This window comes from Chlorocebus sabaeus, chromosome 25 (assembly GCF_047675955.1).
Source record: "Chlorocebus sabaeus isolate Y175 chromosome 25, mChlSab1.0.hap1, whole genome shotgun sequence".
NCBI lineage: Eukaryota > Metazoa > Chordata > Mammalia > Primates > Cercopithecidae > Chlorocebus > Chlorocebus sabaeus.
The window spans coordinates 31,742,401-31,757,239 of record NC_132928.1 but is presented as its reverse complement, the minus strand read 5'-3'; positions in this window follow the sequence as shown (position 1 = coordinate 31,757,239).

The following is a 14,839-nucleotide window of genomic DNA, read 5'->3' as shown; positions in this document are numbered from 1 at the left end:
TAAAAAAAAAAAAAATTAGCCGGGGATGGTGGCACACGTCTGTAATCCCACCTATTTGAGAGGCTAAGGCACCAGAATCACTTGAACCAGGGAGCCGAAGGCTGCAGTGAGCAGAGAGAGTGCCACTGCACTCCAGCCTGGGTGACAGAGCCAGACTCTGTCTCAAAAACAAATGAACAAATTAAAAAAAAAAAAAAAAACAAACACTGAAACCATAAATTCCTATGTATTGTGCTTGATTTATCTAAATTTTCAACCCATGCCCTTTTTGCTCATAAATATAACAATCTTGAAAGAAATTACAGTTACAGTTTTTGTGTTTTCTTCTGAAGAAAATTATGCATATTTATTTTATAAAGTGGCATGATTTACGTTTTGGCACTAGCTGAAAGGTAGTTTTGTTTTCACCTAAAGCTGCTGTGAATATATTTACTGAAGTGAATTTAATTTGCATATTAAATTTACATTTTTATGACCAGGAGTTGTAATGGAAAACAAGAGAATTAGACACACAAGAAAATGGGAATTATTTACTCTTTAATAATTCAATTGTATCTGGTTGAAATCCTTCTAATAGAGTAAAAGCAATCACAGTGTTAGACTGTAAAATATTACCAGATTAAATGTATTTTCACAAGAAATGGCCCAAGTAAATGATTGTATTCATCTTTCACAGTGGAGAAACCCATTCTGTTGTAAGTAATCGCATTATGTTAAAAGTCTAGATAAATAACCAGAATTGTCTATTATTGAACAAATAAATAAATGACTTCCTCTTAAAACTAGTGTTTCTTAAAACGAATAAAGTTCATTATCTGCTTGATATATCTTTAAATCTTTGATTAATGTTAAATAATAAATCAGAAAGCAAATAGACCAGCAAAAAAATTGATATTATAAGGGATACATTTTTTAAACACACAGTTATTACTTCAAAGTAGATATTGAAAGAGGCCATTCATAATGGCCTTCCAGAGTCACACAGAAATATGAATCAGATAAAACTGCCCTAGACTGTATTTACTTTCTATGTATTAAATTCAAATATTATTAATTTGCATCACATGTGATTTACTCTCAAAATTTGCAAATTATTGAATATATGTATCAGAAAAAAGCAGTCAAGAAATAAACATTTAAGTCTCTAATTGTCTAAAAAGCACTATCACGTTAAATGTTTTCTATGATTTACAAATAATTGTTTTTATTAATTTGTGGCTCCAGTTATAGCAACTACTGCAGATGTGTCTTTTTCCTGGAGCAAACTGATACCACTGGTACATAACATGCAGCTATTGGGGCAGTAAATACTTTCATTCTATGCTAATCAAAAAACACAGTTTCTTTCACCTGAAAGGACGGCAGGATACCTTTTCTATCTTGTACCAGAGTGGTGACAACTCACTGGTTCTGGGCCACAATTGAGCTCATGGAGACATTTATTGTATTGTCACTTCGCAGGAGCTCATGCTGGTCTCTTACATTGATATCAATGTAGTCCAGGTATGCATGATGCCTTGATAAAATTCTTGTGTGCCAGAGCATAGGATACTAATTCCACCAAAATACAGGGATCTACCACTTCCATAAAATTCCTGAAGAGCCAGTGACATTGAGCATGTCAAGATACTTTCTCCAAAGGAAAGGAGAAGTTTTTGTACCTTCTCACTGCCTACTATAAAAAAAAAAAAGGCACAGGGCTTGGTAAACATCTTTTCATTTTGGAAGTACCAAATATCATATTTAAACATACCATTTATATCCATTTGTCAGATTTGCCTAAAGACTGAATACTGTTTTTTTGAGACAGAGTCTGACTCTGTTGCCCAGCCTGGAGTGCAGTGACAGGCTCTTGGCTCATTGCAACCTCTGCCACCTGGGTTCAAGCAATTCTCCTGCCTCAGCCTCCGAAGTAGCTGGGATTACAGGTGCATACCATCACACCAGCCAATTATTGTATTCTTAGTAGAGATGGGGTTTTGCCACGTTGGCCAGGTTGGTCTCGAACTCCTAGCCTCAAGTGATCTGCCTGCTTTGGCCTCCCAAAGTGCTGGGATTACAGGCATGAGCCACTGCGCCTGGCCAAGACTGAATATTTTTAATGGATCCCAGTGCAAGTATAAACTGAACAAAAATGTAATGCAATTACAATGAAGCTTTAATCATATTCAAATGTCTATGATGGGCTGTGACACTTTTGGCAAATCTGGAGGAAAAAAATCTAGTGTTGGCTCCCAAGGTCTAAGAGCAAAGCCATGTATTTTAACAATAACAATCCTCTTTTCAGAAACAGCTCTTAACTTGATTGGTCCCTGGCAGAGAATGAAGTCTGACTTTGGTATGTTCATAATGTTAGGTTCAGAAATTTTTAAAAACAACAACAAAAAGAAAGTCAGACTTTGGAACATCAGGTGGCAACATGACACTATTGCTATAACAAACTGGGGTTATTTGACTTCCTAGTCATAGAGTTAGACAAACTCAGTGGCATTACATTATTCAGATGGAAGTGAAATATATGGGTTCAGACAAAGTAGACCCTGAAAACACAAGTAAATTGCGTTAACAACTGATTTTCATTCCCAGCTTGCCTGTGTATTTTGCTCTGTCATCCTCCTTCAATCTCTATTTATGACTCATGGGGAGTTTCTTAATATTAATTGACCAGAAGGGGAAAAGTTCAAGCCTTATTTACAGGTATTACTAGATAATTTACTGGCACCAGACAGAAATTCACAATTGACATTTGACAGCCCCATCCTGGGTTGACTCTTTGAAAAGCATGTGTAGGAGAGTATGAAGACAAAACCTTTTAATGGTTTATCTTGTCCCCTTTGCCTTGAAGGAGAGATAGCCTTAGGCAAATACCTATGCTTTTCTTTCCTTGAGTAATCACCTTCCCTCCTGGGACTTCTCTGGGTCCTGTCCTGGCATCTGCAGTGGTGCTCAAAGCTGGAGCCTCCGTGGAATGGACTAGAGGTTTGTAGGTGACATACTTTCTGTTATGGTGAATCTGGGATCTAACCTTTTGGAAACAACACTTAGGGAAGAAATGATTCCTCTAGGTACACAAAAATGGTACTATTAAATTGGAAGCCAAGACTACCACTTGGATATTTCAGATTCTTCATGCCTTTAAGCAAATAGACCAAAAGTGAGCTGATCTTTGTTATTGGTTTGGATGATGAGTCCTGGATATTAAGAGAAAAAGAAATACTAGAGACAATGGGATATGAAGCTGTATAGACAGAAGCCAGAGAAAACAATAGATCTTCAATTTTCAGTGTTAAAAATTAATGGCATTTTAATTTTGACTATCATGGAGTAACAGGGACCAGATTAATTCTCCAGTGTTAAAGAACTGGAAACATTAGATGACAAGCAGTATAGAACAATAATTTTTGAGAAAAGGGAAACAAAAGAAACAAGCCCCCTACAATTATCCCAGTTTATTGTTTAAAGAGAGGGCCTCCAGGCTACAGTAGTTAGAAGAGGCCCCAAACAGACCCTGGAAGTAGTGCTGAGCTGAAAAGACAGAATTCAGAGTTAAGAAAGGCAAAACAGCTAGATTTCTGGGTGTAATTTCAGGAAGAGTGCTGCACAAAAGAAAAAAAAAAATTGGGCTCCAAAGATCTGTCCAGAAGTCTACGGCCAAGAATTGATCTGCACATGATTGTGGAGAAAACTACATAAAACCTGAGAAAGGATCAATGGAAGGGAATAGGTGGACTCTTCCCTGGAGATCCAAGGGATAGGGAATATTTCATGTTCTAATCAATCAGGGGGAAAGACCCCTGATTAAGTAGGGAATTGAGTAGACTCCTTAGACAGTTATTACCTCAGCAGTGGAATCGTGTAAGTCCTCAGAGCAACAGCTGCTCTGGACCTGCCCTAAAAAAGTTAGGAAAAAGAGACTTAAAAGGTAAAACTGTTTCTAAGTAGTTCCGCAGAATCCTAGAACAAAATCTAATAATATCTAAGGAGATTCAGCAAAATACAACAGTAACTACAATGTTTGGAATTAAATAAAAAATTTGCCATAGAAAGAGGCAGGAAAGTGTAAACCCTAACCAGGAGGGGGGGAAAAAAAAACTATCAGTAGAAACAGATCTCTAAGGAAAAAGATAATGGAATCGTAAGAGAAGAAATGTTTTTTAAGAAAATTATTATAAATATACTTCATATATCCAGGAAGATAAAAAAATTCTCTTCAAAGCAAGGAAATTTGAATATTAAAAAGACTAAATTTGAAATTCTAGAGATTAAGACACAAAACATTAATACCTGAAATGAAAAATATAATGAACGGGATTAACATCAGATTAGATATAGCACAAGAAAAGATTAGTGAATTTAAAAACAAAGCAATAGAACATCTAAAATGACACACAGAGGCCAGGCTCCATGACTTATGCCTGTAATCCCAAAACTTTTGGAGGCTGAGGAGGGTGGATCACCTGAAGTCAGGAATTTGAGACCAGCCTGGCCAACATGGTGAAATCCTGTCTCTACCAAAAATACAAAAATTAGCTGGGCATAGTGGCAGGCACCTGTAGTACCAGCTACTCTGGAAGCTGAGGCAGGAGAATTGCTTGAACCCGGGAGGCGGAGGTTAAGGTGAGCTGAGATTGCACCACTGCACTCCAGCCTGGGTGACAGAGTGAGGTTCCATGTCAAAAAATAATAAATAAATAAATAAAATGACACACAGAAAGACAAACGATGGAAAAAAAAATAAGTAGAGCATTAATGACCTGTGAATCAACACCAAGTAGTCTTAACTTAATGTAATTGGAGTCTAAGAAGGAGGAGTGAGGTAAACAGAAAAATAAATGGCAAAAATAAAGGCAAAAATATTCCCAAATTTGGTGAAAAATACAAATCTATAGACCCAAGAGGCTTAATGAACCCAAACAGAAAAAAAAAAAAAAAATGACGATAACCACACCAAGAAATCATAGTTAAATGATCAAAACCTAGCGATAATTAGAAAATCCTAAAAGTAACCAGGAAAAAATGTTAAATTGCATGGAGAGGACTAAAGATGGACTGACAAAAGTGAGATACCACTACATACCCACTAGCATGGCAAAAAATTAAAACTGTAAAAAAAAAAAATTAACTCTTTTTCAATACTTTTACTGCTGCTAGTGGGGTTAGCCCTGTTATTCTGAGATGTCTGTGTGTTTATTGAGAATATGGCAAATAAGCAAGTATGACAGTCTAATTATATTGTCCTTCATGGCCTTGAGAACTAGGATTATCAGCAGTGTAAAGGACACATTGATGTGAAATAGAAGCACTACAGATGTAAGCCTACTCTAATTCTGAATTGAAAATATAAATATGAGCTCATAATATATTTTATTTGAAAAAATAATCCCTACTATGTTCACTGAAAAGGCCTAGAAGTAGTCACCCTAATAAAACTAAAAACCCACTAAAAAAAAAAAAAAAAAAGAAAAAGAAAAAAACTAAAAAGAGCCTTGGCTTGTGATATTATTTTGCTGTGTCCCCATCCTAATCTCATCTTGAATTGTAGCTACCACAATTCCAAAGTTTTGTGCAGGAGATCCAGTGGGAAATAATCAAATCATGGAGCAGTTTCCCCCATATTGTTCTCATGGTGGTGAATAAGTCTCACGAGGTCTGATGGTTTCATAAGGGCAAACCCCTTTTGCTTGGTTGTCATTTCTCTCTTGTCTGCCACCATGTAAGATGTGCCTTTTGCCTTCTGCCATGATCAGGAGGCCTCCCCAGCCATGTGGAACTGTGAGTCCATTAAACCTCTTTTTCTTTATAAATTACTCAGTCTTGTATATGTCTTTATCAGCAGTGTGAAAATGACCTAATACAGCTAGTTGTAAGTCTACAACAGAAAAAGTACAAAATGAGTGTGGAACACTTTCGTCATACCAGGTAGCAAAGAAACCATCAAAGGTTACTAAGATCATGTCGACCGGACTCACACCATTTAGAACACTGGCCAAGAAGAGTATCAGTATGAATAATAGCTGCATGCTGGGCGTAGTGGCTCACACCTGTAATCCCAGCACTTTGGGAGGCTGAGGCGAGCAGATCACCTGAGGTTAGGAGTTCAAGACCAGCCTGCCCAACATGGTGAAACCCCATCTCTACTAAAAATACAAAAAATTAGCCGGGTCTGGTGGCAAGTGCCTGTAATCCCAGCTACTTGGGAGGCTGAGGCAGGAGAATCGCTTGAACCCGGGAGACAGAGGTTGCAGTGAACTGAGATTGCACCATCGCACTGCAGCCTGGGCAACAAGAGCAAAACTCCATCTCAAAAAAAAAAAAAAAAAAAAAAAAAAAAAAGAGAAGAAGAAGAAGAAGAATAGCGGCAATGGCTTAAAACATAGCAAAAATATGTTCAAAACGATATGTTTGTAGTGATGAAAAAAACTATTAAAAACCTAATTAATCACTGTTGGATGATTCTAGGGAACAAATTCATTATGAAAACTGGTAAATAAAGGGATACAATCAAATACTTATCTTTATATGAACTGTAACACTGAGTAACTAAATGATAGATAAGTAGAATTTTTCTCTTTAGAGAGATATTTCAGCTAATAAAGAACAAAGGTTACAATTAGAATATCACTATTTTGTGATAAATTAATGGAAGTAGATACTAAGCATTAACAGCCAATAACATCACAAAAAGATAGCCAATCAAATATTTTGTGCCTCCCAATAAAATATAACAATATCTATAAAGTGTTTTGGCAAGAAAAAATAAACTAATCTAAATATGATCAGTCTCTAGAGCCAAAGTAAAAACAACTCAGTTTCTTCAACAAATAAATTTCAAAGGGGAAAACAGTGTACTAAGGGGAAATTTATACATTAAGCACTATAAAAAAAATTATGGCATTTAAGAGACAATTAGGAATTTTAACAGTATCTATTTGTTGATATTAAGAAAATATCCCACTTCATTTAGGTACACTTATAGTATTGTGATTATGTTTTAAAATAGTTCATATCTTGTAGGCATAAGTACTAAAACATTTACGGTGTTTGGTATCTGCTACAAAATATATTTGGAGGATAGATGGGCTGTAGATGAAAAAAGAATTGCTATGATACATGCGGATTCATTACATTTTTTCTGTATGCTTTTGTATTTCTACAGTAAAGATTTTAAGGTAATAAAAAAAGAACAATAATAGAACTCAGAAAAGTAATGGAAGACAAGGCCAGGTGCGGAGGCTCACGCATGTAATCCCAGCACTTTGGGAGGCCAAGGGGGGCGGATCACTGGAAGTCAGAAATTCGAAATCAGCCTGGTTAACATGGCAAAGCCTCATCTCTACTAAAAATACAAAAATTAATGGGGGTGGTGGCACGTGCCTATAGTCCCAGCTACTCGTGAGGTTGAGGCAGGAGAATCACTTGAACCTGGGAGGCAGAGGTTGAAGTGAGCTGAGATCCTGCCACTGCACTCCAGCCTGGGTGACAGAGTGAGACTTCAACTCAAAAAAAAAAAAAAAAAAAAGAAAAGAAAAAAAAGAAAAGTAATGGAAGACCATAGCAACCCTAAAAAGGTTCACCCAGAAATCAAATCCTTCAGAAATGATATAATTTGTTCAACTAGAGTATATATAATTTCTTAAAACCTTAAAGATAGACCATTTAAGAAGAGAAATTTCAATTAGTTTATATGAATGTTTAATAATAGGTCATTGTTACTACTACATGAAAAAATCTTGGTTATATTTGCCTCTTTTTAATGAATTTCAATTAATTAATGTATTTTTTCTTTTTTTTGTCCTTGTCCACATAAAGTCAGAGTCAAAATATTCTAGTTTTCTTTTAGAGCACATGCCATTATTGCTTTCCATGAGAAGAAATACTGCTGCTGTTCCTAATATTTATCAAAAAGCAAGGAAGGAAGGAAGGAAGGAAGGAAGGAAGGAAGGAAGGAAGGAAGGAAGGAAGGAAGGAAGAGAGGGAGGGAGGGAGGAAGGGAAGAAGGCATTTGGTTTTTGTGTTCTTTCTGAACAGCATGGTCTAGGAAGCTCTATGTCACTAGAAATGGCAGAACTTTACCGTATATGAGTCGGAGGGGCTGTGTTCTACTTAAAAATAGTTTTTTAAGAAATATTTTTAGTGTTTGAAGTGAAAACAGAAAAAAATGAACTGCTTTTTTGTATCACTTTCAGACTTGTAAAACATTTTGACTGGTAATATGTTTCCATTTTTGCAAAAATACTTTATTTTTTTGAGGGGAAGTGGGAATGAAAAAACATAAGAAAGAAAGTTATGGAGGAGGCAGAAGAAAAAGGAATAATAATAAGGACAGGAAGGGAGAGTGGGGTTATTTTTCTCAAAAAAATTGCATTGTGGCAGAAATTTCAGGAGAAGGAACCAAGTCTCTAGCCTCAAGACATAAAACATTAATGGGAAAGATTAACATAATACCATTATATTTTCAAAGTCCCAGTAAAATCCATCAGTGAAATGCATGTTCCTATTGTGCATGTATTATAGTAGGCACATTTTTGTAATTATTAAGTTCTTTAAATAAAATTATTTCCTTCTTGTTTTTCATTCCAAAAATTTCATTTATTGCATGTAAAAATAATATACAAAACAATATATAGAAAACACTGATTCCCTCTTAGCCCCAACACTGAGGTAACCAAGGTCATCAACCTGGTGACCACCCTCACTTCTCCCTTTACATATAAATGCATGCAAAGGCAGTTTGAAGTTTGTTTGTTTGTTTGCTGTTTCAAACATCAAATATACTATAAATATTATGCTGGAACTTGCTTTACTCACTTAACCGTACATCATGGACCTCTCATATCAATAGACAGAAATCTAAATCATTTGTTTAAACAGTCACTTAATAATATTCTATTGTAAGAGCTTACTGCATATATATATTGCCCTATTAATAGGCAATTATATTGTTTCTTTATTTTTACTACCATAATTAATGCCACAATACAGCTTCCTTAATGTGGCCTTAAATAATGATATGTATATATGTATATATGATTTTATATATATATACACATACACACACACACATACACACATACAGGAAAGCCATTTATAAGTGGAGTTGGCAGGTCAAAGAGAATATATATTTAAAATTATAATAGACATTGACAGCTTTCTTTCCAAAATGTTTGCAATTTATATTCCCACTAACAATATATTACAGTGTCCATTTTCCCATTTATATCTTACCAACAATGAATATTATAGCCCTTTTTAATTTTTGCCATCAGATAGGAAAGATGGTAAATTATCAAAAGAACTGTTCTGCCGTGTTTTCCTCAAATTGAATTCACAGTCTATCTGTTTAGGTCTCTGGCATCTATAGCTGGTTTGCTTCATAAGGTCAGCATACAGACTGGACTTAAGCAGTGGTTTTCTTTGCCGCGCTCTGAGGTCCCAGATTGACTACAGGAGACTGTATCATTGGAATTGAACTACCAGAAAAAAAGCATGTTATATAGGTTAATACCACCATTGTCATATATGAAAGATACCTTCATATTCACTGGAAACAAAATAATAGAAACACAAATCTGAGGGGTTGAAGAAGCTATCCAATGCTTGAATCTTAACTATAAAATCTCTATCAATTTATTATTTCACCTCTGCTTAAATTCCTCTAATGATGGAGAACATACAAAAGCAGACAGCCTTTTCCATAATAATAAAGCTAACTTTTATTGAACGTTTATTCTGTACCAGATAGAAATGTAAGTGCCCGGCAGGAAGTATCTCATTTAATCCTCACAAAAACCCAATGGGGGAGGATTTACTATTATACCTATTTCACAGAATAAACCAACGCACAGATCACACAACTGGTGAGTGGTTGTATTGGATTCAAAGTCAATGGGAAGCCATACTCAACCTCTACACCCTACTGCCTCCCAGAGGCAGGTTTATAAAACTGTGAATGCTAACTATACAAAGCCCAACATTTCTTCCTGTAACTTTGTTTCATTGCTCTTGCTTCTACTGTGCTGGTTTCCAAGAATTCTCTTTAAACCTTTTGCATATGAAAATACTACCAATATTTGCAAACAGCAATGAGATTATCTATTTGTCTTTAGTTCTAGAAAAAAAAAGTGTGTTTAATGGAAGCCTAAGAAAAATCAGCTCATAGAATCCACCCAATGGCAAGAGAGAGAAAAGGTAAGTGACCAAATCTCTTACTTATTATAGACCCCAAGTCAAGCTAGCTATGAGTCTTTATAGGAAATAGGGTTAAAAATTTCAGGAGGAGGAACCAAGTCTCTAGTCTTAAGACATAAAATATTAACGGGCAAGATTAACATAAAACCATTATATTTCCAAAGTCCCAGTCAAATCCATCAGTGAAGTGCATGTTCCTAAAAGGACTTCCAAAAATACCTCAGATACCAAAGGATTAAGGTCCTTTAGGAGTAAATGACAAATGAGAGTATGGCACTTATAAGAGACAAGTTTAATAATGTTCTAGTTAGAGGAATTCAAAGATAATGGAGGTACAATCATAAAATTAAAACAACCAAAGTTTCCGCATTTATCACAAGAGAATGGATTCAGTAGAAACACAAATAGAAAACAAACAAAACCAGATGGCATAATAGAAGTAAAGTGTGCCTGTGATGAACATCTGGTATGTCAGTCAAAGATTCAGCAAGAATACACTAATATAAGGCTGACCTTACTAATGTAAGGACTCTCTCTCTCTCTCTCTCTCTCTCTATCAACATATGCTTTTTGTTTTTAAAATACCTGAGATTTAGATCATATTTTCCATTTGTAATCTCTTTAGTCACAGAATTATTTCTTCTCACTTTTTTTCTCTATCCTTTGCACTCTCAGAAAAGAGAATAAAATTCGCATTTTTCTTAAAATCCAGGACACATTAACATTATAGTTCTTTTATTTTGCTAAATTAATTTGTACACATGTGAGGTCAAGAGCTTGTGGAGCTTTATTGCCACAACTGCCTTGCAGTTTTTCACTGCTTATTTTTCAATGCATTCATTATCACTTCTTTACATTCAAGATAACAGCCTAAACTGTATTGCAGTCTCGCATTGCAATAATTTAGAACTAAACACTAAACATTCCTTCCAAACACTAAAATAAAAGCTACAAAGAAGGAGGAGCTTTGTTAGGTGATTATGGATTTTGCGTGTGTGTGTGTGTGTGTGTATTCCACTTATCTGCAATTTGTAAAAAAAGTATATATTTATATAAATTTGGTTTTACTTATTTTTAAGTAGTGGATTCTTAAGATAATTGTTAAATCTATCTGAATATCCCTTTTATTGGTTTGCTTTCAACTTGATTATGAATTATTAATTGAATAAATTGAAGACAATTTAACCAGATACTATCACTTTGGAGATTTTAAAATATTTTGTTTTCTAAATTTAAGTGAAGTAAATAAGCTTTTTAAAAATATAGACTTTAATGAAAAATAATATATGTATTTTCAACCTCTGAACCACTGTACTACACATAAAACATAACCATTGATGTATCTATTTATTTCATAAATTTTAAACAATTGTTTTGTGGAACATATAATAGAGAATTGGCTAGCTTGAGACAAACGTTTTAAATATACTTAGAAAATAACTTTCTCCTTTTTGCATCAGAGAATGTTAAGGTTTAAAAGACTTACAATTTTCAAAAGTTGTACTATTCCTATTACTTGGGATCCTTTTTGTCAAGTCTTTTACCTATTCTTCTATTGGCTGTCAGTATTTCACTTAACGCTTCGTTAAAAAAAAAAAAATCAATATATACTTTGGAAAACTTGCCATATTTACTAAAGCTCATGTATTAGTTCATTTTCATGCTGCTGATAACTGGGAAGAAAAAGAGGTTTAATTGGACTTACAGTTCCACATGGCTGGGGAGGCCTCAAATCATGGCAGGTAGCAAAAGGCACTTTTTACATGGTGGCAGCAAGACAAAAATGAAGAAGATGCAAAAGCAGAAACCCCTGATAAAACCATCAGATCTCATGAGACTTATTCACTACCATGAGAACAGTATGGGGGAAAGCACCTCCATGATTCAAATCATCTCCCACTGGGTCCCTCCTGTAACATGTGGGAATTATGGGAATACAATTCAAGATGAGATTTGGGTGGGGACACAATGCCGAACCATATCATTCCGCCCCTGGCTCCTTCAAATCTCATGTCCTCACATTTCAAAACCAAACATGCCTTCCCAACAGTCCCCCAAAGTCTTGACTCATTTCAGCATTAAGCCGAAAGTCTACAGTCCAAAGTCTTATCTGAGACAAGGCAAGTCCCTTCTGCCTATGAACTTGTAAAATCAAAAGCAAACTAGTTACTTCCTAGATACAATGGGGGTCAGTCATTGGGTAAATACAGCCATTCCAAAGGCGAGAAAATGGACAAAACAAAGGGGTTACAGGGCCCATGCAAGTCCAAAATCCTGCAGGGCAGTCAAATTTTAAAGCTCCAGAATGAATCTGCTTTGATTCCAGGTCTCACATCCAGGTCATGCTAATGCAAGAGGTATGTTCCCATGGTCTTGGGCAGTTCCACTCCTGTGGTTTTGCAGGGTACAGTCTCCCTCCTGGCTTCTTTCACAGGCTGGTGCTGAGTGTCTGTGGATTTTCCAGGCGCACAGTGCAAGCTGTCAGTGCATCTACCATTCTGGAGTCTGGAGGATGGTGGGCCCTCTTCTCACACCTCCACTAGGCAGTGTCCCATTAGGGACTCTGTGTGGGGGCTCCAACCACACATTTGCCTTCTGCACTGCCCTAGTGGCGGTTTTCCATGAGAGCCCCGCACCTGTAGCAAAATTCTGTCTGGGCATCCAGGCATTTCCATACATCTTCTGAAATCTAGATGTAGGTTCGCAAACCTAATTCTTCACTTCTGTGCACCCACAGGCTCAACGCCATGTCAAAGCTGCCACTTTGGGGCTTCCACCCTCTGAAGCCATGGTCCAAGCTCTACGTTGACCCTTTTTAGCCATGGCTGGAGTGACTAGGACACAGGGCACCAAGTTCCTAAGCTACACACAGCTCGGGGACTCTGGGTCTGGCCCATGGTCCGCCCCTGGCTCCTTCAAATCTCATGTCCTCACATTTCAAAACCAAACATGCCTTCCCAACAGTCCCCCAAAGTCTTGACTCATTTTAGCATTAAGCCGAAAGTCCACAGTCCAAAGTCTTACTTTTTACTCCTAGATCTCTAGGCCTGTGATGGGAGGGGTCTGCCATGAAGACCTCTGACATGCTCTGGAGACATTTTCTCCATGGCCTTGGGGATTAACATTGGGCTTCTTGTTACTTATGCAAATTTTGCAGCTGGCTTGAATTACTCCTCAGAAAATCAGGTTTTGTTTTCTATCACATTGTCAGGCTGCAAATTTTCCAAACTTATATGCTCTTTTTCCCTTTTAAAACTGAATGCCTTTAACAGCACTCAAGTCACCTCTTGAATGCTTTGCTGCTTAGAAACTTCTTCTGCCAGATATCCAATCATCTCTCTCAAGTTCAAAGTTCCACAAATCTCTAGGGAAGGGACAAAATGCTGCCAGTCTCTTTGCTAAAACATAACAAGAGTCACCTTTGCTCCAGCACCCAACAAGTTCCTCATCTCCATCTGAGACCACCTCAGCCTGAATTTCATAGTCTACATCATAATCGGCACTTTTGTCAAAGCCATTCAGCAAATCTCTAGGAGGTTCCAAACTTTCCCACGTTTTCCTATCTTCTTCTGAGTCCTCCAAACTGTTCTAACCTCTGTCTGTTATTCAGTTACAAAGTTGCGTCCACATTTTTCGGTATCTTTTCAACAACGCCCCACTCTACTGGTACCAATTTACTGTATTAGTTCGTATTCACACTGCTGATAATGACATACCCTAGTCTGGGAAGAAAAAGAAGTTTAATTGGACTTACAGTTCTGCATGGCTGGTGAGGCCTCAGAATCATGATGGGAGGCGAAAGGCACTTCTGATACGGTGGCAGCAAGAGAAAAATGAGGAAGATGCAAAAGTGGAAACCCCTGATAAAACCATCTCAGATCTCATGAGACTTATTCACTACCACAAGAACAATATGGGGGAAACCACCTCCATGATTCAAAGTATCTCCCACCGGGTCCCTCCCACAACACATGGGAATTACAGAAGTTACAATTTAAGGTGAGATTTGGGTGGGGACACAGAGCCAAACCGTATCAGCTGAGCTTATGCATATAGTGTGATCCAGCAATTAATTCTACTCATAGTTTTATACTCAGCAGAAATATGTGTGCGTGTGTGTCACCAAAAGACATGAACAAGAATGTTTATAACAACACTTTTCATAATAGTAAAACTGTAAACTAAATGATCGGAATAGTATATAAATAACATTTAGGTGAAAATAATCAATTGCTATTGAAAGTGGAGGTATAGCAGCTACGGGCATAAGGGAATTTGGAGGGTATTGGTAATGTTCTGTTTCTTAATCTAAGTGCTGGTTAAACAGGTGTGTTCAATTTGTGAAAATCTGTCAACCTATACAATCTATTTACAATCCACATAATCTATTTTTGATATATGCATCATAAATCCTTAAAGATCATTTGATACAAACCATTTCTTCAGGGATTTACAAATTACTCACTTATAAAACTATGAAGATTTGTTGCCCATTTTGCAAACTGAAACTCATATGTATTAAATAGAGATAACTTTCCTGTGTTTAAAAGAGAATGGATGGGGTGACTGAGTGTCTATCTGGCTTTGGCTTTGTTTTAACTTTTAGGTAAAGATTTATGCAGTCAACTTTCCAAGGTTTTAGAACTAGACC